Genomic DNA, 25,768 nt, shown 5'->3' with positions numbered 1-25,768 from the left:
TGATTTTGCGACACAATGGGGCACATTTACTAAGGGTCCGCAGCCGCGAATCCGTCGGGTTTTTCCCGAATATTTCCTCTTTGCGCTGTATTTCACGGAATTGTGGCGCACGCGATCGATTTTTGGCGCAATCGCGCCGACTTTCGCGCGACAGAAATCGGGGGGCGTGGCCACCGGACAACCCGAAGGATTCGGAAAAACCGCTGAATTTATAAAGCCATTTGTGTCGCAAGATCAAGCACTCACATACACCAGAAAAAAGCAGGTGAACTCCAGCGGACCTCGGCGCAGCAGCGACACCTGGTGAATCGGCGCACGGACCTTAGTGAATCCCAGCAGAACCCGAATCAGCGTCGGAGAACCCGCCGCTGGATCGCGACTGGACCGGGTAAGTAAATGTGCCCCAATTTGTTTTGTAAATTCCGCAGTTTTTCCGAATCCGTCGGGTTTTCTGACTGCCAGGCCCCCCATTTCCGCCGTGTGAAAGCCGGCGTGTTTGCACCGAAATCCGATGCGGTGGAATTTGCCGCAAAACGAAAAAGTTGGGAAACCCGACGAAAGTGCGGCCGCAGAGCCCTTAGTAATGAGCCCCATTGTTCTTAAAGGGAACCTGTCATCAGGACATACATTTCACCTAATGACAGGTTGAAATTGATGAAATTAGATGAAATTGTGTGTCCCGATGATAGGTTTGCTTTAATGTTGGCTGCATTGTGATTTTGCCTCACATTTGATGAGAATTGTAGCTATGGCTCTGTGCACGCAATCCGCATGGAAAATATAGATCCAATAAATCCTGATGTGTTTTATAGATTTCTACCAAGATCCTAACTTGCTTATCTTAAGATTTTGAGTAGGAACATATATCCCAGCCTACGATTTGTAATGTACAATTATCTATGGCAACACTTAACAAGTTTTTATTTTTTGTCTGCTTTTTGCTGCTGTAGGACATACATACAGGAAGCAATGCCTCAAAAATATCCAATGTATGAGTGTAAGTAAAATCAATATTAGGAAATTTTAATTAGTGATCTATACCTTAGATCAGTCCATTCTGAATTAATAGATCACAAATTGTGCTCAGTTCCTCTGCAGTGCTCCCACAGGAGAAATGTAGCATTACATGCTGTCTTTAAAGCTGTCCAATCACAAGTCCTCCAGAGCAGTTATGCCATAGTGTGTTAGAGGGAATGGCCACTTTTCAGTAGACAAGTCTCTTCATGTATGTGCACCTGTGTCTTTGCCTCCTTTAAGAGCTTCATCCTTTCCCTGTTCTCACCCTGCTGCCCTCTGCATACACATGGCTGCCATCTCTCTCACTGCTCCTTCCTCCCATCCTCTTAGCTTCACTAACTGTGTCTCTCTTTTGATTATCTGTGCTAACTGACAAAGACCGGAAGAGGGGGTAGGGAGCCGGATGAATCATAACTCTGCTGCTACAGCTCCTCCTGTTCATCAGAGCTCAGATATGTACCAAAAGAATCGCAGTTACTCTACATTCTTGGATTATTATTAAGGCAGTAAAAGCACATGGGCAACTTATGTAAATGAGTGGCAAACCCCTTTAAAACTCTCTGCAATGAGAATCCTTAAAGGGGTTATGCCACGAAACAATTGACTGCAAAAAGCTGTCAAAGAGGTTAAAATATTTCAAAAATCTATTTGTAAAGGTTACCTGGAAGTAAAGATTCCTTTCTATTTGTTATTATGATGCTTGCTCAGCCTCTATTCTGCTCCACACAGAAGCAGATGTGGGAGGGGCCTAGCCAGGCACATGCACAGCACTGACAGCGGCAGTTATTCCACACCTCAGTACTACAGAGCGCTCAGCCTTCAGAGTCTCCTTCCACCTGCTGTGCTCAAATAGTCCCTGCATTACTGATCCAATAGAAGTCCAATAGAAATGTGTCATACGCCCCATGTTAAAAGTGCACCAAAAAAAGTTGGTGCAGTGTGTCAAAGCAGTGCAGGGGGCACCAAATTCATGAAGAACGTGCGCCAGAAATCCTGAATCTGGCGCCCCCTGCACACTACACAGGACACTGCACATAGTACTATGTATTCTCACAGCATCATGGTCGGTCAGGCTGACATGCATGGATGCATAGATAAATAGGTGACAGTTTCTCACATGTTACTGATCTTTAGCTACTTCCCTGCTAGTCAGGGACAGGGGCCCCTTTGCAGGAGAGCAGGGTAACATGGAGGAGAGTAGGAGGAGGACTGCATCAGGAGAGGTCAGAGCTCAGCCTGTTACTTGTGTTATCTCTGCAGCCTCCTGTGTGACCTGACTAATGGTGGAGGGAGGAGAGGGCTGATACATTGCTATGATCCATGTTAGGGGAGGACTCCTCTGTGCAGCAGATAGCCATGTCTGGCTGTAGTTACCTTGTATCTGCTGCTGCAGCCTCCTGTGTGACCTGACTAATGGTGGGGGGAGGAGAGGGCTGATACATTGCTATGATCCATGTTAGGGAGGACTCCTCTGTGCAGCAGATAGCCATGTCTGGCTGCAGTTACCTTGTATCTGATGCTGTAGGCTCCTGTGTGACCTGACTAATGGTGGAGGGAGGAGAGGGCTGCTACATTACTATATTCCATGTTAGGGGAGGACTCCTCTGTGCAGCAGGTGGTCATGTCTGGCTGCAGTTACCTTGTATCTGCTGCTGGAAACAACTGTGGAGCAGTGGAAATCATCTCATTCACTGGTGTAGACGGCTGAGCTCTCTGCCCCCTGTCTCACTTCCTATTGGCTGCAGTGTGTCAGGTGATCTCTCAGTGTGGAGAGGAGCTGTGAGCCCCTGGAGTGATCTGAAGTGCGGAGCAGCTGGGGAAATGTTTGTGCGCAGACTCGGCCAGATCATCTGTAGCTCAGGACAGGACACAGCTACCACTAGGGGGCGCCAGCAACCAGGACAAAAGGAGTTATCTCAGTAAGCCTGCAGATTTTGTAATAAGTGTAAATGGTGATAGTACTTGTCACAATGCATTGGACCCAATTACAGCCATTTGGTATGGTGACACAACCCCTTTAATAGATAGAGTCTCAGATCTTTGACGCCATTGGTACATGTAAAAATGGAATGCCCCATACTGATCAGATGGTTTCCCAGTCATACTAAAATCTAACAATGAGTATGGAATGTGCATGTCCAGCGTGATCAAACCTGGATCTAAGGCTCTTCAAGATGTTATCTATTGAATGCAGGTTTATGCCACACAGACAGAATCACTATTAATCATGTGAATGGGCACCTTAGTGCACCCAGGGGTGATGTTCTAGCTCCCACACCGATGACTCCATAACACACCATGACTTCTTTCAGTGTGACGGATGAAGGTCTGCGCATGCGCAGTATGGTAGAGGCTGAGTACACATGGAGACTGTTATCCATATGTGCAGACCACCTTCTGTGCTTCCAAGTCGTCTGTGCTGAGACTTTATCGTGATCACCAAAACCCTTAAGATTTTTTTTTTCCAATTTCAGGGAGTTTAAATTGTGGGAATTACCTGCGTTTTAAAAGCCAGAATCCTGAGAATACAAATGAAACTGATGCAAAAGCACAAACTAAAAAATCTGCAGAACCGGTCACGCAGGATAAAAAATAACAAAAGGTAAGATATAAAATGGAAAAATTCTTTGGATGGAGATGTGAGTGAAATAGAATGAGCCTATGATTGGCCAGGAAAGTAACCTATTATAGGAGATTTCAAGCTTCCATATATGGACCCATGGGGTTGGTCTAGTACCAGTATCAGCATGAACAACAAAAATCAAAGAACAGCTCCGTTCTCTGGTTAGTGGTGGGATCTGGTAACAGCAGCTCAGCTACTACACAGAGAACATAAATTTACTCCTAGCTCCATACTCTGTGGTCCAGATCTGGGGGTGGAGGTCTGAGTGTTAGACTTCAGCTGATATGACATGGACGTCCTGCTTTAAGTTGGAAAACCCAATTTAGAGGAATATTGACTACGACAGCTGTCAGGTAGTTATTTCTCACCCCAGAAGGTTCTCTTCTGCCTGGTTATACAGTCTACTACATAGATCCCTCTTATAGACATTGACCTACCCACGGAATGAATACTTACCTCTATGTCTCTGCTCTCAGGTCATGAAGTTGAAGATCCTGATGATGTGATTGTTGTACGAAGAACAGGAGCTTCACATTGTAATAACCCAGCACCTTCCTTCTTACTAATCTGCAGACACAATTATAATTTACACTGTGGTGGTGGGGAGACTTACCGCTATAAGGTCTCCGAATATACACAATATACACTCACCGGCCACTTTATTAGGTACACCATGCTAGTAACGGGTTGGACCCCCTTTTGCCTTCAGAACTGCCTCAATTCTTCGTGGCATAGATACAACAAGGTGCTGGAAGCTCCTCAGAGATTTTGGTCCATATTGACATGATGGCATCACACAGTTGCCGCAGATTTGTCGGCTGCACATCCATGATGCGAATCTCCCGTTCCACCACATCCCAAAGATGCTCTATTGGATTGAGATCTGGTGACTGTGGAGGCCATTTGAGTCCAGTGACCTCATTGTCATGTTCAAGAAACCAGTCTGAGATGATTCCAGCTTTATGACATGGCGCATTATCCTGCTGAAAGTAGCCATCAGATGTTACAGGGTACATTGTGCTCATAAAGGGATGGACATGGTCAGCAACAATACTCAGGTAGGCTGTGGCGTTGCAACGATGCTCAATTGGTACCAAGGGGCCCAAAGAGTGGCAAGAAAATATTCCCCACCCCATGACACCACCACCACCAGCCTGAACCGTTGATACAATGCAGGATGGATCCATGCTTTCATGTTGTTGACGCCAAATTCTGACCCTACTATCCGAATGTCGCAGCAGAAATCGAGACTCATCAGACCAGGCAACGTTTTTCCAATCTTCTACTGTCCAATTTCGATGAGCTTGTGCAAATTGTAGCCTCAGTTTCCTGTTCTTAGCTGAAATGAGTGGCACCCGGTGTGGTCTTCTGCTGCTGTAGCCCATCTGCCTCAAAGTTGGACGTACTGTGCGTTCAGAGATGCTCTTCTGCCTACCTTGGTTGTAACGGGTGGCGATTTGAGTCACTGTTGCCTTTCTATCAGCTCGAACCAGTCTGCCCATTCTCCTCTGACCTCTGGCATCAACAAGGCATTTCCGCCCACAGAACTGCCGCTCACTGGATGTTTTTTCTTTTTCGGACCATTCTCTGTAAACCCTAGAGATGGTTGTGCGTGAATATCCCAGTAGATCAGCAGTTTCTGAAATACTCAGACCAGCCCTTCTGGCACCAACAACCATGCCACGTTCAAAGGCCTCAAATCACCTTTCTTCCCCATACTGATGCTCGGTTTGAACTGCAGGAGATTGTCTTGACCATGTCTACATGCCTAAATGCACTGAGTTGCCGCCATGTGATTGGCTGATTAGAAATTAAGTGTTAACGAGCAGTTGGACAGGTGTACCTAATAAAGTGGCCGGTGAGTGTATGAATCATTTTGCCCACTATTTTTTCATGTATGTTGCTCCTTGTCCATATGTGAGCATCAAATATTGAAACTTAGGTCCAGTTGCTATCAGGGGCTTTTGTTGGCCGTGGTGCTCATAGATACATAGGGGGAGATTTATCAGGAGTGTCTGAGGTAAAACTGTTCTAGCTGCCCATAACAACCAATCAGAGCTCAGCTTTTATTGTCCCACAGCTGCTTATAAAATGAAAGTTGAGCTCTAATTGAACTAGAACAGTTTTACCTCACATACTTTTGATCATTCTCACCCTAGACTATATTTTCTCATGTGAATATGCAACACCCCCGCCGATGCAAGGCAGAGCTGTGTTTGCGAATACGTCCCACCATGTAACTTGCAGCCTGTGTAGGGTCTGACTAGCCCCACAGCATGTCACTACATAGCACTAGATAACACAGGGGAACACTGCAGTGGTAGAACCTGCCTGGTAAGGCAGGAGTTAAGTATTTTGTGTGATGTCATATGTGTCAGCCAATCACATGTGTTACACTCTGTTTCTGGGAGCTGAGATGTAATTGGAGGAGTAGCCACCACCTGACCAGTGGGAATAACAAAACCCCTGGTCAGGAAACTTCTAGAAGCAGAAGAAGTGAGTTCTCTCTCAGAAGCGAGTGCAGTGTGAGGAGAGAGTTCACTCTCTCAGATTAGAGACTCAGAGGAGTCTGTGCAGCTAGCACACCAGACCAAGAGCAGGTGAGCCAGCTCCCTGCCTGAAGTGTGGAGCTAATAGCTAGTTAGTGAGGAAAGGGGTATCATCCTACCTTTAAGGGTGATACCTGAAGCGATCCAGAATAAAGCTGAAGCATCCTTCCAGGACACAGCGACCTCCCAGCCTGCCCTTTGCATCCAGGCTGATGATCTACATCCTGTGGCTCCCTCCATCTACATCTCCAGCATTCCACCATCCTGTTAAGGCACATTGCTGCTGTTCCTGTCGGTTCCAATAAAGAACTGTAAGTTGTTTTTGTTCAACGTCTGCCTCCGTCTGGTCCCTGCTACTACGGCTGTCACCATCACGGGCACCCTGTCCACCACACAGAGACTCATACTCTAGACACCAAAGGGTTGCCCCAGGGAGATCCGCTATAGCAGCCTCTCCCTCATCATTTCTTGCCAACACCACCCTGCTGGAGACCTGCCAGGCTGTAGGACAGCCCTCCGGTCCCCATACCAAGCACCGTGACACGAGCGTGCCTAGGCCGCAACCGCCAGCCACTCAGGTACTGCGGGCTCCGGCTGTCTCCAGGCCCCAAGAAAAGGCTAGGCCCCGGTGGGGGATGTTCCAAATATAAAACAAAATCTTTGTAATATTTCTTATAAGAGATATTCTCCTTTCACTTCTTACTTGGCTTCTACAAAATCTCTGCTGAATTGCCTCTCACTGAGGTGACTGAGATTACACAGAAGTCTATGCAGAGGGGAGGGGGAGCAGTGAGTCCCAGCAGCTAGGTCTTCACTCACGAGTCAACTGCAAACAAAAAACTTAAAAATCACATTGAGCAATCAAGATGACTTCTCCTCTACTACTACTATAGTATAGTAGTGATTTATTCACACCATGTTGGAAGATGAGGTACACCAATACACGATGCTACAATTGGGATGATAATGTAAATGTCGTCATTTTCCCCAAACCATCCTCTACGTGTATACTGTCTGTAAATTTCTATGATATATAATAAAACACATTCAAAACTAAAATGTACATTTCATTTCATTTTGTTTTTATATTTCTATAGCGCTGTACACTTCATGAGCTACATCTTCACCAGTTGGTCACACCAAAAATGAGGCAACCAGCATAAATTGAATATGCATGGTTATCTTTAAGGCTGATTTCACACTTGCGTTGCAGATCACGTCAGAGAGCAATGTGTGAAAAACTGATGTTTTTGGTCAGTTGTTGCCAGAAGTCATTAGCGTTTTTGTGTTTTTCACACGTGTGTTGAGTTTTTCCTGCGTTTTCAGTGCGTTTATCATGCGAATAATTGACACCCACATGCCATTTCCTGCATTTTTTCACATCATTTAGCACCCACATACCACTTCCTGCCTTTTTTTTTAAATCACCTAGCACCCACATGCCACTTCCTGCCTTTTTTTACATCACCTAGCACCCACATACCACTTCCTGCCTTTTTTACATCACCTAGCACCCACATACCACTTCCTGCCTTTTTTCACATCACCTAGCACCCACATACCACTTGCTGACTTTTTTTACATCACCTAGTACCCACGTGCCACTTCCTGCATTTTTTCATATCACCTAGCACCCACGTGCCACTTCCTGCATTTTTTCACATCTTTTAGCACCCACATACCACTTCCTGCCTTTTTTTTTACATCACCTAGCACCCACATGCCACTTCCTGCCTTTTTTTACATCACCTAGCACCCACATGCCACTTCATGCCTTTTTTCACATCACCTAGCACCCACATACCACTTCCTGCCTTTTTACATCACCTAGCACCCACATACCACTTCCTGCCTTTTTTCACATCACCTAGCACCCACATACCACTTGCTGACTTTTTTTACATCACCTAGGACCCACGTGCCACTTCCTGCATTTTTTCACATCACCTAGCACCCACGTGCCACTTCCTGCATTTTTTCAAATCACCTAGCACCCACATACCACTTTCTGCCTTTTTTCACATCACCTAGCACCCACATACCACTTTCTGCCTTTTTTCACATTACCTAGCACCCACATACCACTTCCTGCCTTTTTTTCACATCACCTATCACCCACATACCACTTCCTGCCTTTTTCACATCACCTAGCACCCACATACCACTTCCTGCCTTTTTTCACATCACCTAGCACCCACATACCACTTCCTGCCTTTTTTCACATCATTTAGCACCCACATACCACTTCCTGCCTTTTTTTTTACATCACCTCTCACCCACATACCACTTCCTGCCTTTTTTCACATCACCTAGCACCCACATACCACTTCCTGCCTTTTTTCACATCACCTAGCACCCACATACCACTTCCTGCTTTTTTTCACATCACCTAGCACCCACATACCACTTCCTGCCTTTTTTCACATCACCTAGTACCCACGTGCCACTTCCTGCATTTTTTCATATCACCTAGCACCCACGTGCCACTTCCTGCATTTTTTCACATCATTTAGCACCCACATACCACTTCCTGCCTTTTTTTTTTACATCACCTAGCACCCACATGCCACTTCCTGCCTTTTTTTACATCACCTAGCACCCACATGCCACTTCATGCCTTTTTTCACATCACCTAGCACCCACATACCACTTCCTGCCTTTTTACATCACCTAGCACCCACATACCACTTCCTGCCTTTTTTCACATCACCTAGCACCCACATACCACTTGCTGACTTTTTTTACATCACCTAGTACCCACGTGCCACTTCCTGCATTTTTTCACATCACCTAGCACCCACGTGCCACTTCCTGCATTTTTTCAAATCACCTAGCACCCACATACCACTTTCTGCCTTTTTTCACATCACCTAGCACCCACATACCACTTTCTGCCTTTTTTCACATTACCTAGCACCCACATACCACTTCCTGCCTTTTTTTCACATCACCTATCACCCACATACCACTTCCTGCCTTTTTCACATCACCTAGCACCCACATACCACTTCCTGCCTTTTTTCACATCACCTAGCACCCACATACCACTTCCTGCCTTTTTTCACATCATTTAGCACCCACATACCACTTCCTGCCTTTTTTTTTACATCACCTCTCACCCACATACCACTTCCTGCCTTTTTTCACATCACCTAGCACCCACATACCACTTCCTGCCTTTTTTCACATCACCTAGCACCCACATACCACTTCCTGCTTTTTTTCACATCACCTAGCACCCACATACCACTTCCTGCCTTTTTTCACATCACCTAGCACCCACAACCACTTCCTGCCTTTTTTCACATCACCTAGCACCCACATACCACTTCCTGCCTTTATTTCACATCACCTAGCACCCACATACCACTTTATGCCTTTTTTCACATCACCTAGCACCCACATACCACTTCCTGCCTTTTTTCACATCACCTAGCACCCACATACCACTTCCTGCCTTTTTTCACATCACCTTTCACCCACATACCACTTCCTGCCTTTTTTCACATCACCTAGCACCCACATACCACTTCCTGCCTTTTTTCACATCACCTAGCACCCACATACCACTTCCTACCTTTTTTCACATCACCTAGCACCCACATACCACTTCCTGCCTTTTTTCACATCACCTAGCACCCACATACCACTTCCTGCCTTTTTTCACATCACCTAGCACCCACATACCACTTTCTGCCTTTTTTTCACATCACCTAGCACCCACAAACCACTCCCTGCCTTTTTTTCACATCACCTAGCACCCACATACCACTTCCTTTCTTTTTTCACATCACCTAGCACCCACATACCACTTTCTGCCCTTTTTCACATCTCCTAACACCCACATTCCACTTTCTGCCTTTTTTCACATCACCTAGCTTCCACATACCACTTTCTGCCATTTTTCACATCTTCTAGCACCCACATACCACTTTCTGCCTTTTTTCACAACACTTAGCACCCACATACCACTTCCTGCCTTTTTTCACATCACGTAGCACCCACATACCACTTCTTGCCTTTTTTCACATCACCTAACACCCACATACCACTTCCTGCCTTTTTTCACATCAACTAGCACCCACATACCACTTCCTGCCTGTTTTTACATCAACTAGCACCCACATACCACTTTCTGCCTTTTTTCACATCACCTAGCACCCACATACCACTTCCTGCCTTTTTTCACATCACCTAGCACCCACATACCACTTCCTGCCTTTTTTCACATCACCTAGCACCCACATACCACTTCCTGCCTTTTTTTCACATCACCTAGCACCCACATACCACTTCCTGCCTTTTTTCACATCACCTAGCACCCACATACCACTTCCTACCTTTTTTCACATCACCTAGCACCCACATACCACTTCCTGCCTTTATTTCACATCACCTAGTACCCACATAGCACTTCCTGCCTTTTTTTACATCACCTCTCACCCACATACCACTTCCTGCCTTTTTTCACATCACCTAGCACCCACATACCACTTCCTGCCTTTTTTCACATCACCTAGCACCCACATACCACTTCCTGCTTTTTTTCACATCACCTAGCACCCACATACCAGTTCCTGCCTTTTTTCACATCACCTAGCACCCACAACCACTTCCTGCCTCTTTTCACATCACCTAGCACCCACATACCACTTCCTGCCTTTATTTCACATCACCTAGCACCCACATACCACTTTATGCCTTTTTTCACATCACCTAGCACCCACATACCACTTCCTGCCTTTTTTCACATCACCTAGCACCCACATACCACTTCCTGCCTTTTTTCACATCACCTAGCACCCACATACCATTCCTGCCTTTTTTCACATCACCCAGCACCCACATACCACTTCCTGCCTTTTTTTCACATCACCTAGCACCCACATACCACTTCCTGCCTTTTTTCACATCACCCAGCACCCTCATACCACTTCCTGCCTTTTTTCACATCACCTAACACCCACATTCCACTTTCTGCCTTTTTTCACATCACCTAGCTTCCACATACCACTTTCTGCCATTTTTCACATCTTCTAGCACCCACATACCACTTTCTGCCTTTTTTCACATCACTTAGCACCCACATACTACTTCCTGCCTTTTTTCACATCACGTAGCACCCACATACCACTTCTTGCCTTTTTTTACATCACCTAACACCCACATACCACTTCCTGCCTTTTTTCACATCAACTAGCACCCACATACCACTTCCTGCCTGTTTTTACATCAACTAGCACCCACATACCACTTTCTGCCTTTTTTCACATCACCTAGCACCCACATACCACTTCCTGCCTTTTTTCACATCACCTAGCACCCACATACCACTTCCTGCCTTTTTTCACATCACCTAGCACCCACATACCACTTCCTGCCTTTTTTTCACATCACCTAGCACCCACATACCACTTCCTGCCTTTTTTCACATCAACTAGCACCCACATACCACTTCCTGCCTTTTTTCACATCACCTAGCACCCACATACCACTTCCTGCCTTTATTTCACATCACCTAGTACCCACATAGCACTTCCTGCCTTTTTTTTACATCACCTCTCACCCACATACCACTTCCTGCCTTTTTTCACATCACCTAGCACCCACATACCACTTCCTGCCTTTTTTCACATCACCTAGCACCCACATACCACTTCCTGCTTTTTTTCACATCACCTAGCACCCACATACCAGTTCCTGCCTTTTTTCACATCACCTAGCACCCACAACCACTTCCTGCCTCTTTTCACATCACCTAGCACCCACATACCACTTCCTGCCTTTATTTCACATCACCTAGCACCCACATACCACTTTATGCCTTTTTTCACATCACCTAGCACCCACATACCACTTCCTGCCTTTTTTCACATCACCTAGCACCCACATACCACTTCCTGCCTTTTTTCACATCACCTAGCACCCACATACCATTCCTGCCTTTTTTCACATCACCCAGCACCCACATACCACTTCCTGCCTTTTTTTCACATCACCTAGCACCCACATACCACTTCCTGCCTTTTTTCACGTCACCCAGCACCCTCATACCACTTCCTGCCTTTTTTCACATCACCTAGCACCCACATACCACTTCCTGCCTTTTTTCACATCACCTAGCACCCACATACCACTTGCTGACTTTTTTTACATCACCTAGTACCCACGTGCCACTTCCTGCATTTTTTCACATCACCTAGCACCCACGTGCCACTTCCTGCATTTTTTCAAATCACCTAGCACCCACATACCACTTCCTGCCTTTTTCACATCACCTAGCACCCACATACCACTTCCTGCCTTTTTTCACATCACCTAGCACCCACATACCACTTTCTGCCTTTTTTCACATCATTTAGCACCCACATACCACTTCCTGCCTTTTTTTTTACAACACCTCTCACCCACATACCACTTCCTGCCTTTTTTCACATCACCTAGCACCCACATACCACTTCCTGCCTTTTTTCACATCACCTAGCACCCACATACCACTTCCTGCTTTTTTTCACATCACCTAGCACCCACATACCACTTCCTGCCTTTTTTCACATCACCTAGCACCCACAACCACTTCCTGCCTTTTTTCACATCACCTAGCACCCACATACCACTTCCTGCCTTTATTTCACATCACCTAGCACCCACATACCACTTTATGCCTTTTTTCACATCACCTAGCACCCACATACCACTTCCTGCCTTTTTTCACATCACCTAGCACCCACATACCACTTCCTGCCTTTTTTCACATCACCTTTCACCCACATACCACTTCCTGCCTTTTTTCACATCACCTAGCACCCACATACCACTTCCTGCCTTTTTTCACATCACCTAGCACCCACATACCACTTCCTACCTTTTTTCACATCACCTAGCACCCACATACCACTTCCTGCCTTTTTTCACATCACCTAGCACCCACATACCACTTCCTGCCTTTTTTCACATCACCTAGCACCCACATACCACTTTCTGCCTTTTTTCACATCACCTAGCACCCACAAACCACTCCCTGCCTTTTTTTCACATCACCTAGCACCCACATACCACTTCCTTTCTTTTTTCACATCACCTAGCACCCACATACCACTTTCTGCCCTTTTTCACATCACCTAACACCCACATTCCACTTTCTGCCTTTTTTCACATCACCTAGCTTCCACATACCACTTTCTGCCATTTTTCACATCTTCTAGCACCCACATACCACTTTCTGCCTTTTTTCACATCACTTAGCACCCACATACTACTTCCTGCCTTTTTTCACATCACGTAGCACCCACATACCACTTCTTGCCTTTTTTCACATCACCTAACACCCACATACCACTTCCTGCCTTTTTTCACATCAACTAGCACCCACATACCACTTCCTGCCTGTTTTTACATCAACTAGCACCCACATACCACTTTCTGCCTTTTTTCACATCACCTAGCACCCACATACCACTTCCTGCCTTTTTTCACATCACCTAGCACCCACATACCACTTCCTGCCTTTTTTCACATCACCTAGCACCCACATACCACTTCCTGCCTTTTTTTCACATCACCTAGCACCCACATACCACTTCCTGCCTTTTTTCACATCACCTAGCACCCACATACCACTTCCTACCTTTTTTCACATCACCTAGCACCCACATACCACTTCCTGCCTTTATTTCACATCACCTAGTACCCACATAGCACTTCCTGCCTTTTTTTACATCACCTCTCACCCACATACCACTTCCTGCCTTTTTTCACATCACCTAGCACCCACATACCACTTCCTGCCTTTTTTCACATCACCTAGCACCCACATACCACTTCCTGCTTTTTTTCACATCACCTAGCACCCACATACCAGTTCCTGCCTTTTTTCACATCACCTAGCACCCACAACCACTTCCTGCCTCTTTTCACATCACCTAGCACCCACATACCACTTCCTGCCTTTATTTCACATCACCTAGCACCCACATACCACTTTATGCCTTTTTTCACATCACCTAGCACCCACTTACCACTTCCTGCCTTTTTTCACATCACCTAGCACCCACATACCACTTCCTGCCTTTTTTCACATCACCTAGCACCCACATACCATTCCTGCCTTTTTTCACATCACCCAGCACCCACATACCACTTCCTGCCTTTTTTTCACATCACCTAGCACCCACATACCACTTCCTGCCTTTTTTCACATCACCCAGCACCCTCATACCACTTCCTGCCTTTTTTCACATCACCTAACACCCACATTCCACTTTCTGCCTTTTTTCACATCACCTAGCTTCCACATACCACTTTCTGCCATTTTTCACATCTTCTAGCACCCACATACCACTTTCTGCCTTTTTTCACATCACTTAGCACCCACATACCACTTCCTGCCTTTTTTCACATCACGTAGCACCCACATACCACTTCTTGCCTTTTTTCACATCACCTAACACCCACATACCACTTCCTGCCTTTTTTCACATCAACTAGCACCCACATACCACTTCATGCCTGTTTTTACATCAACTAGCACCCACATACCACTTTCTGCCTTTTTTCACATCACCTAGCACCCACATACCACTTCCTGCCTTTTTTCACATCACCTAGCACCCACATACCACTTCCTGCCTTTTTTCACATCACCTAGCACCCACATACCACTTCCTGCCTTTTTTTCACATCACCTAGCACCCACATACCACTTACTGCCTTTTTTTACATCACCTCTCACCCACATACCACTTCCTGCCTTTTTTCACATCACCTAGCACCCACATACCACTTCCTGCCTTTTTTCACATCACCTAGCACCCACATACCACTTCCTGCTTTTTTTCACATCACCTAGCACCCACATACCAGTTCCTGCCTTTTTTCACATCACCTAGCACCCACAACCACTTCCTGCCTCTTTTCACATCACCTAGCACCCACATACCACTTCCTGCCTTTATTTCACATCACCTAGCACCCACATACCACTTTATGCCTTTTTTCACATCACCTAGCACCCACATACCACTTCCTGCCTTTTTTCACATCACCTAGCACCCACATACCACTTCCTGCCTTTTTTCACATCACCTAGCACCCACATACCATTCCTGCCTTTTTTCACATCACCCAGCACCCACATACCACTTCCTGCCTTTTTTTCACATCACCTAGCACCCACATACCACTTCCTGCCTTTTTTCACATCACCCAGCACCCTCATACCACTTCCTGCCTTTTTTCACATCACCTAGCACCCACATACCACTTCCTGCCTTTTTTCACATCACCTAGCACCCACATACCACTTTCTGCCTTTTTTTCACATCACCTAGCAACCCATCCATTTAAAACACATAGCACTCGCATTATACCTGCAATGCTCACAAGTGCAATGCGTCTCCATTGACTTGAACGGGTGTGCAATGCAAAACTAGATCATGCTGCAATTTTGACGCCCGTGAAGAAACATGCAAATAAGAACAAGCCCATTGAAAACAATGGGACAGAGCGCAATGCGAGTTTGGAGCGTCAAAAGCATGCGCAGAACGCGCACGTGAAAAACACAAGTGTGAAAGGGGCCTAAGAAATTTAGATACTTAGTAGGAAAGAAAAATAAGTATTTGGTTACAGACACAAGTACAATAGGGGTATTTATCATTGGGTTATTTGTCTATGTTAGGCATTGTTTTGGCGTAGTTATTGTAAAAATGCTGTTTTGCTACTTTGCATTGAATATAGGACAGTGCAAAGTCACTACGACTCAGACCCTGCTTGCTCCAAATTCATTATTTGATTGGCCTGGATTTCACAAAACTGAACTGAATTCATGATTTGGGATTTGGTGCAAATTTTCGCTTTGGCGCAAGTTTTGGTGCAAAATGACTCCACTCACCCCGTGACGTAGAAATAGGATAAAAACCACTACTAAATTTATCAAGACATCAAGGGACATGTGCACCAAAAAAGAGCATTTTGAGACAAACCAAAAAAAAAAACAAATATTAAAAAACGTACATAGACTCACGTGATGAATTCAGATAAAACAAAAATGGAATTGACCAAAGACAATCAAGACAAATGATAAATTCCCCCCAATTAATTTTTAGGGCGCGTTCACACCTACGTTTTCATTGCGTTCAGGGCCGGTTCTAGACAAAGTGGGGCCCTGGGCAAAACTAAAAGTGGGGCCCCAAAATATAACTATTTTATGACCAGTCACAGTCAGTAAGAGGCTCCCTTTAGTTTGGTAAAACAAACTGTAATTTTGAAGAATTTTATAGGAGATAGATCATATTGCGATTGATGGGCAGCACAGTGGCTCAGTGGTTAGCACTACAGCCTTGCAGCGCTGGTCAACATCTGCAAAGAGTTTGTATGTTCTCTCTGTGTCTGCGTGGGTTTCCTCTGGGTCCTCCAGGTTTTCTCCCACACTCCAAAAAATTACTGGTAGGTTGATTAGACTGTGAGGCCCAATGGGGACAGGGACCGATATTTTCTGAAAGCAGACACTTGCCCCATTTGCAAAATTGCATCAAAGAGTTTATAGACATAGGCGCCTTCATGCAATTTTGAATCAAACTGAAACATTTTATAAAAAATATTTAAAAATTGACTTTGATGGCAAGAAATTTGTTCCAAACAGAAAATATTTACCTTCACATCTCCTAAATATAATAGATGGACAAGTGTAGAGTTCACAAATGTCCCATATTGATATGTTCACATAAATAAATCCACATAATATCACTAATATGTAATAACTAGATATCTGCTTTTCAGCTACACATTTTAAGACAGTCACAACCTGCAAAATATAGCAATAAAACAGAATAAAAAAGTAAAGGTGCCATAAAACTATATAATTATATAAACCTATAAAGCAGACAACCAGACGATGCATTTGGCAATTAACATTCAAATATGTAAAATCCAGAATAGTTATATAAAGAAAATATAATTTCCTAAAACAGTAAGGCTACGTTCACACTGCCGTTCCCCGCCCGTACCGTACCGTAGCGGGCAACGGCAGTGCACGGGGAGAAGAGGAGGAGGTGAGCGCAGCTCACCCCCGCTCCTCTCCATAGGAAGTAATGGGGCACAGCGCCGTACTACGGGTAAAGATAGGACAGGTCCTATCTTTTTCCGGGGTACGGAGCGGTACGGTGCCTCACGTGTGCTGCACCATACCGCTCCCGTAGGGCGCTGTGCCCTGGGCAATTGCCCACTTTGCCTACCCATAGCGTCGGCCCTGATTGCGTTTGAAACGCATATACAACAGCTGAGGAGGGGTGATTTGCCTAATTACATCACTGTTAACATTTCCGTTTACAAAACGCATCGCAAACGCTATGTTAACGCATGCGTTGACAACGCATTAACGCATGCGTTTTGTTAACACATGCGTTAGCATTGCGTTTACAAACGTAAACAGTAATGTAATTAGGCAAATCGCCTCTCATCAGCTGTTGTATATGCGTTTCAAACGCAATGAAAACGCGACCAAAACGCAACGTGTGAACGCAGCCTTAAGGATTTTGGTTTTATCTACAAATACTAAATAACCACTCAGCAAAGATAAATTGTGTGCACTCGCTAGAGGGAGTGTGTGTGAGTGCTTGGGGTGTGGTGCTAATTACATGTAAAGTATTTACACTAAAATTCCTTACGGACAACCCATTTCCGTATAATTCCTTATATATAACACAACATTAATCCATCGGAGATAGAAGGACTGCGAGATCTGCGAGCACAGGACAACCCCAGCCTAATACACAGGTAACACTGACTTCACTCCATGTATCAGCTACAGTTCACACTTGTCTAACGTAGTCCAATGTTTTGCTGGTGTTTTAGGTTTTGCATTAGATTGTGTATAACTAAAGTTTAGAATTCACTTACATTTCTCAGTGCAGAGGTGGGAAAATAATTTTGAGACTTTTGGATTTTTTTTTTCCGAATTACATTACAATAAGTTTTAACTTGTTTTTCTGATGTTTATTGTGTTGTATATAAAGACATGATGCAAAATGTATTGGTTTTTATCAGTTTTATTATTTTTTTTAACTTTTTATACCTGCACTCAATGCATATAAGATGCAGATTTATGGCAAGGAAAATCTGCTAATACAATACTATTTGTGTGAATGAGAGTTTAAAAAACTTTTTTCCATGCAGACATTGACATGAGGTGCAGATTGTTTTTATTTCCAGCATTTAGAGTTCTAAGATTTATTGTTCATTACAATACGGCATAAGGAAATCAGTCCGTTACAATTATTCATAGGTGGCTCAGTGGTTAGCACTACAGCCTTGCAGCGTTGGGGTCCTGGATTCAAGTCCCATCCAGGTCAACATCTGCAAAGAGTTTGTATGTTCTCTATGTGTTTGCGTGGGTTTCCTCTGGGTCCTCCGATTTCCTCTTAAATATACAGGTAGTTTGATTAGATTGTGAGCCCCATGGGGACAGGGACTGAATTGGCAAGCTCTGTGCAGCGCTGCGTAATCTGTGTGCGCTATATAAAGTATTATTATTATAGCTATAATTAAGGACCCAAGTGGACCGAAACAGGTCAGGCAATTGTAACGGGACTTACCACTGATTTCCTTATGCCATGGTTATATACTCTAAATTCCAGGATACTTGTAGTAACATTGTACCAAACCTTTTGGAAAACTTGGCGAAACTTCTCCGAATCGAATCTTGTATAATTTGCTGATCTATAGTTACTGACCTTCAAAATCTGAATGAAAAACCACTGTAATTTTGCACTAAAAATCCACAATAACTTGAGCAGATTGCAATGCTGGTTGCCCGCATGACACTAGGCAGGGGGGTAACTAGGAGAGGCAGGGCCCCATAGTAGGCTTCTGAATGGGGGCACCCTTCCTACTTACAAAATATACACATTTGTGTACATACACATGCAAGTTACAATCACACATTTATACACTCATGCCCACACATATAGAGCATATGCACACATACGTACATGCTATATACAAATGTACAGCATATATACACACATACAGTATATACTAATCACAGATACAGCATATATACATCACATATAGGTTATATACATATTATTCTGTACAATATGTAGCATAGTATGTGTATAATTGTACCCATGGCCACCCAAAATACCCACCAAATTTTAGAATGAGAAGAACCTCCAAGCATGAAACCTCATCTGTTCCTTCTCTCAATATACATGTACACAAGAACCAATTTAGGACCCTTGAAGGTTCTCCAAAGGTTCTGATACCACGGATTGAAAGTAGCAGAAGGGAAGGATCCTCCATTCCCCAAGAAGCTGATTCTATCACCAGATGTAGGAAGTGATTCCAGACTTGTAGGGGCTATAATATTCACACAGCCCAGAGCCCATGGAGGTCTTAATCTGCCCCTGCCCCAGTGGGATACATTAAGGGGATATCTGCCCCTTGTAATAGCGGAATAGACCCATATCTATTGGTGCAGAAGAATTACCAGCGCTATTGTCTTGCCTGCAACCTTGTAATCACAGGTTTGCACATGTTGTTATGTTCTGTTGCTTCCACAAAATAAAATATATGCCTGAAGGGATGACATAGTTGGCAGACAGACTTGCACCTTCACCCAAAATCGCAAGGATGACAGAAATGATTCAATGGCCAAGTTTAAGACTCCTTGTCGAAACGTGTCGGTCAATAAAGCTTTTTCAAAATTTTAGACAGGCATCTGCAGACCCCGGATGTCGGAGTTGGATGTTGTCTACATGTGAACCCCCCAACCCCTTCTCCCTATCCGGCAACAATAATTGGTTTAAGGTTTTTCTGTGTTTTTGAGTTTCCATCCTTCATTCTCCTCTAGTTATTGATGGAACAACTTCCTCTACATGAGTTCAGTGCAAATATGTGTATATTACCTGCAGATCTATATATATACGTATATCTATATCTGTTAGGTGGGGGCAGCAAGTGATGGGCATACATCTGGGTAGGGGGTAACAGGTATATATATTCCCTATAAGATTGGCTCTGGTAGGTGGGGGCAGCAGGCGCTGGTCACATGATTTACACCTGGGCAGGTATGGGTGTAACAGGTAGGTAGATCCAGTGGTGTAACTAGAAGCTTATGGGCCCCAGTGCAAAGTCTGTGCCAGGCCCCCGACTACAATGTATGGTTTATAGTAATAGTCTTCTCATATGGGAAAGTGACAACATAAGGGCCCTGTAAACCTCTTGAGCCCGGGTGCGACCACACCCACTGCACCCCCTCAAGTTACGCCCCTGGGTAGATCCTAAAAAATATCTCCTGTGGTGGGTGGGTGCAGCAAGTTGTGGCATATGAGACACATAGGTAGTAGGGGGTGTAATAGTGAGTGTGGCCTATAACATCTCCTCTGCTGGTTGGGTAAAGCAGGTGGTGGCACACGACATTCACCTGGGCAGGGGGGGGGTGTAACAGGTAAGTGTGCCCTTCCTCGAGGTACCAATTAATATTCTGTGCAATGTGCTGGTAAAAAGTTGCAAATATGGTGGAATAAGCAAAAAAAAAAAAAAAACACAGTGATTGTTTTGCACGGTGATTGTTTGCACGGTGCTATGTATACTGTATATGTGTCATGCACGGAGATGTGGGAAGAGTCTCTTGGGGCTAAAGTCAGTGGACTCCCTGGACCACTGCGGGGGATGATGATGCTAGCCACAACCCGGGAGCGGGGTCTAAGTGGACCCCTGGTCTTCGCCAGAGTGAATGGGATGGTCTTGCTGCAGCGGACAGCCACCAGGTCGCTCCACAGGTGCAACTAGACCCGCGGTGGCAGCCAAGGTAGGAACACAGGGAACGCAGGACCGCTACTGGAACACAGGAAACGCTCAGGAAACACGGAGGGCTTTCTCTTTAGTGGAAGGATTTGAAGATCTGGCAGGGGATGCTGGGAGCCACCGGATTATATAGCAGAGCCGGGAATGCCAGCGCCAATTAGGAGGATACTGGCCCTTTAAATCCTCGAAGAGCCGGCGCGCGCGCCCTAGCAGCGGGGGCGTGGGCGGCCTAGTCAGAGGGGGCATGCGGCCTGGACGGAGCCACCCTGGAGAGGTGAGTACAGGCCGGGGACGGGGCAGCACATATTGGAGAACAGTAGCACACGCGATCCGAGACGTGGATCGCGGAGTCACCCGTGACAATATGGTTCTGTCAGGGGTATAGGGGAGGGAGACCTGCCAGTTTCCCACGTTGCTGCCCCTTTAATCCTGGGCTGTTATTGGATTAAAATAAAGACAACGGTCATCTGAAACATTTGGAATCTTCAAACACTTGATCAGATGGAATGCAAGATTTCAAAGGATAGCTGCTCAATAACAAAATAATTCTGGAATTATTACCCTTTTAAAAAGGATTGACCAATTCAGGCTGTAATCCTTATAGGGAACCTACTCCAACCAAGATTTCAAGATTTCTGGAGCAACTGGGAAAGAATCTTTACTTCTGACGCTTCAGTTTGACACCACTTGAGAAAGGAGTCACACTAATCTGAAACGCGTTGTGATCCGAGATTATCAATAAATGTTATCCTTAATATGACGTATCGTATCTGAACCTGTGTGTGCGCCGCAACAGACAACTCCTGATCTACCTCTGCATATCCTGATCTTGACCGTCCTGGCAACCGTGTCCCAATATCCACTGTCTGAAGGCAGCACCCCCTCACTCACCTACGTACAACCAAACGCTAATTAGTGTTGTGCCTAACGTAGCACAACCCCATCTGGTGAGCCTCAGTCCAATTGTCTTCATCTATCACCACCACCCATGTTCGAATAAGAATACTACTCTAGGAGCGCTATTCAGTCTCCCCTTGTTTGCCTTTCTATCCTCTAGTGATTTGTTTGGAGCACAGGGTCAGCTAATGGGTGTTTGAGGGAAGGGGGAGGAGGGAGACAGGATGTAGCAGAGATCTAGGAGAGCACAGAGCAGATAATGATGGTGATGATTGCCGCCTTGTAAGAGACAACATGAGTTTTTAGGAAAGGAGCCAGGTATACTTTTACCAACTTTTAAAAATAATTGTCAGTAATGTTAGTTATAAAAGCAAATTGGGAATTAATATGAAAGTCTATGAGAGCATGTCTTTAGGTGAAAATGTGTGTCCTGTTGGCAGGTTTCCTTTACTCTCTGTTTTTGCTCCCCTTTGATGAGAGTTTGAGCTATGGCTCTCTTCACATCATATGCATGGAAAGTGCAGATCCAAAAAATGGTGATTTTTTTTATAGAGTTCTACCAAGATCCCAACTTGCTTGAGCCACAATATATATCCCAGCCTATGATTTGTAATTTATAGTTACCTATGGCAACACTTTTTAACAAGTTTTCATTTTTCGTCTGCTTTTTGCTCCTTTAGGACATACCTGTTGCCTCTGGAACATTATAACAATGTTGGAAAATCCATTTTATGTGTGTAAGTAAAATCAATATTGGTAAACTTTAATTTAAAAATAATTTCTATACATAAAATTATAAACTTTTGCTTCTTTTAACATCCTAAAATGATTCTACATTCTGGAAACACTATACGTTCCGTCAGTCCATTCTAAATGAGCAGATCACAAATCTCAGCGATCAGTTGGGAAGTCTGACAGGAAGTGCTCAGTTCCTCTGCAGTGCCCCCACAGGAGAAATGTAGCATTACATGCTGTCTATAAAGCTGTCCATCACAAGTCCTCTAGAGTGAGCTATTCTATATTGTGGTAAAGGGGTTGGCCACTTTTCAATAAATCTATTCCATTAAACAAATCTCTGCACTGTATGGCCTCCTTTGAGAGCTTCAGGCTTTCCCCGTTCACACCATGCTGCCCTCTGCTTAAAGAAACAGCTACCATCTCTCACTGCTCCAGCCCATCCTCATGGTGTCTCCCACTGTGTCTCTCTTTTCACTTTCAGTCCTAACTGACAGAAACAGGAGGAGAGGGTGGGGAGCTGGATGAATCATAACTCTGCTGCTACAGCTCCTCCTATTCATCAGAGCTCAGATATGCAAAGAAAGAATCACTAAGATTCTATACTCAGCACAGGAGTAGCAGGAGTGCTGAATGACTTGATGAACATTCATTATTATTAAGGAAGTAAACACATATGCAAAAGAGAATCACTTATAAAAATTCTAAGATCATTGACACCATTGGTACATGTAAAAAGGTAGCCCCTAATGTACCAGCCCTTCTAAGGAGCCAGGACCATATGTAAAAGACCAAACATCCACCATTCGTGAACAGGGGTTGTCCTCCAACCTCTATTCCTAAGCCATTTCCAACACCTCAACCCGTCTTTCCCCCAAGTTCTACTGTTACAAGAAATTGGGATGCTCCATACTGATCAGATGGCCAGTTTGATCAAACCTGGATCAAAGGCTCTTCAAGATGTTGTCTATTAGATGCATGTTCATGCCACACAGAAAAAAAATCACTATTAATCATGTGAATGGGCACCTTAGTGCAGCCAGGGGTGATTTTCTAGCTCCGACAACAATGACTCCATAACACGCCACCCTCAACCCCACCGACTTCTTTAAGTGTGGTGGATGGAAGCCTGCGCATGCGCAGTATGGTAGGGCCTGAGCACAGATGCTGACAGACGGTGATCTCTAGGTGCAGACCTCCTTCTGTGCTGCACATTTGTCTTCTGGGGTTGAATTGGTCAAATTTTTTGTTCTAATTTCAGATTTTAAAAAAGGAGGGATATTCATGTGTGATAAAAACAAGAAAAGAGATGCAACTGATGGAGAAGCTCAAAATGAAAAGCCTGCAGAGAATGAGACACAGGGAAAAGAGTAACAAAAGGTTAGTATAGGTCTAGTACAACTATCAGCACAGACAACTGAGATGAAAGAACAGCTCCGTTCTCTGCGTGGTGGTGGGATCTGGTAACTGCAGCTCAGCCACTACACATAGAACAGAGAATTACTTCTGGTTCCATACTCTGTGGTCCAGATCCAAAGGCAGCCAAAATTATCTGATTGGTGATGTCTGAGTGTTAGACTTCAACAGATCTGACATGGACATCCTGCTTTAAGTTGGAAAACCCAATTTAGAGGAATATTGACATTGACAGCTGTCACATAGTTATTTCCCACCTCTTAAGGTTCCTTTATGCCTGGTTTTACAGTCTACTACATATCCTCACTCTCCCTGCCTGTCTCTCTCACTCACTTACTCTTCCTGTCTGTCTCTCAGTTACTCTCCCTGCCTTTCTCTCTGTCACTCACTCATTTACTCTTCCTGTTTGTCTCTTACTCACTCTCCCTTCCTGTCTCTCTGTTACTCACTCACTCAAACACTCTTCCTGTCTGTCTCTCAGTTACTCTCTCTGCCTATCTCTTTGTCACTCACTATTCCTGTCTGTCTCTTACTCACTCTCCCTGCCTGTCTCTCTGTCACTCACTTACTCTTCCTGTCTGTCTCTCAGTTCAGTTACTCTCCCTGCCTGTCTCTCTGTCACTCACTTACTCTTCCTGTCTGTCTCTCAGTTCAGTTACTCTCCCTGCCTGTCTCTCTGTCACTCACTCGCTCTACCTGCCCCCTGCTCCTAATACCCTCTGAATGAATACTTACCTCTATGTCTCTGTTCTCAGGTCATGAAGCTGAAAATCCTGATGATGTGATTGTTGTACCAAGAACCAGAGCTCCACATTGTAATAACCCAGCACCTTCCTTCTTACTAATCTGCAGACATAATTATATTTTACATTGTGGTGGTGGGGGGATGACTTACCGCTAGCAGGTCTCCGAATATATTAATATACACAATATATTAATCTTTTAGACCAGTGTTTTCTCATATCTGTTGCTCCTTGTTCATATGTAAGCCTCAAATATTGAATACCAGAACATACCATGTAGGATGCAATTTAGGTCTGGTGGCTATGGGTGGCTTTTTATTGGCAGCGGTGTCTATAAATACATAAATTCTCATGTGTATATACATAAATATATGAATGGTCACATTTAAAAATCCATAATACAGGTGAATAAAGAAAAAACATTCGTAATATTTCTGAAAATAAAAATTCTTCTTTCTCCTCTTACTTGGCTCCTACCATTTGATAAAATGACTCTTTCCAGCAAAACAATGAGAACTGCAAACATAACAAATACTGCAAATCACAAAACACTAAAAAGATGACTTCTCCTCTACTACTATGACTACTGATATATTCACACTATGTTGGAAGGTGAGGTATTGGGATGATAATGTGAAATTTGTCATTTTCACAAAGGATCCTCTGTATACTGTCTGTAAATAACTGATATATAATAAAACATGTTTAAAACTAAAATGTAGAATGTATTTAATTCTGTTTTTCAACAAAAGAATTCAGCATATTTTTCCCATGAAGCATACAAGCTGTATTGATTATTTAAATAAATCATAATAATAATCTTTATATATAAAGCGCCATCATATTCCGTAGTCATACGGGACAATAGGAGTGAGGGCCTGGCTCTCAAGAGTTTACAGTCTATGAGGATGAGGGGGTGACACAAGAGTTTACAGTCTATGAGGATGAAGGGGTGACACAAGAGCTTACAGTCTATGAGGATG

At 44.4% G+C, this 25,768-nt stretch overlaps 1 long non-coding RNA gene across 1 annotated transcript in view; it reads left to right on the top strand.

Annotated features, from left to right (window-relative positions):
• Positions 1-25,250, top strand: part of LOC140128900 (uncharacterized) — a 29,709-nt gene extending 4,459 nt beyond the window's left edge. Inside the window, exons 2-4 of the long non-coding RNA XR_011855174.1 lie at positions 22,572-22,628; positions 23,888-24,006; positions 24,798-25,250. This is a non-coding gene — a long non-coding RNA (uncharacterized lncRNA). The remainder of the gene's footprint in view (positions 1-22,571; positions 22,629-23,887; positions 24,007-24,797) is intronic.
• The last annotated feature ends 518 nt before the right edge of the window (positions 25,251-25,768 follow it).

Source organism: Engystomops pustulosus, chromosome 4 (assembly GCF_040894005.1).
Source record: "Engystomops pustulosus chromosome 4, aEngPut4.maternal, whole genome shotgun sequence".
Lineage (NCBI taxonomy): Eukaryota > Metazoa > Chordata > Amphibia > Anura > Leptodactylidae > Engystomops > Engystomops pustulosus.
The sequence above is the reverse complement of the archived record's forward strand: the minus strand, read 5'-3'. Positions and strand labels throughout refer to the sequence as shown.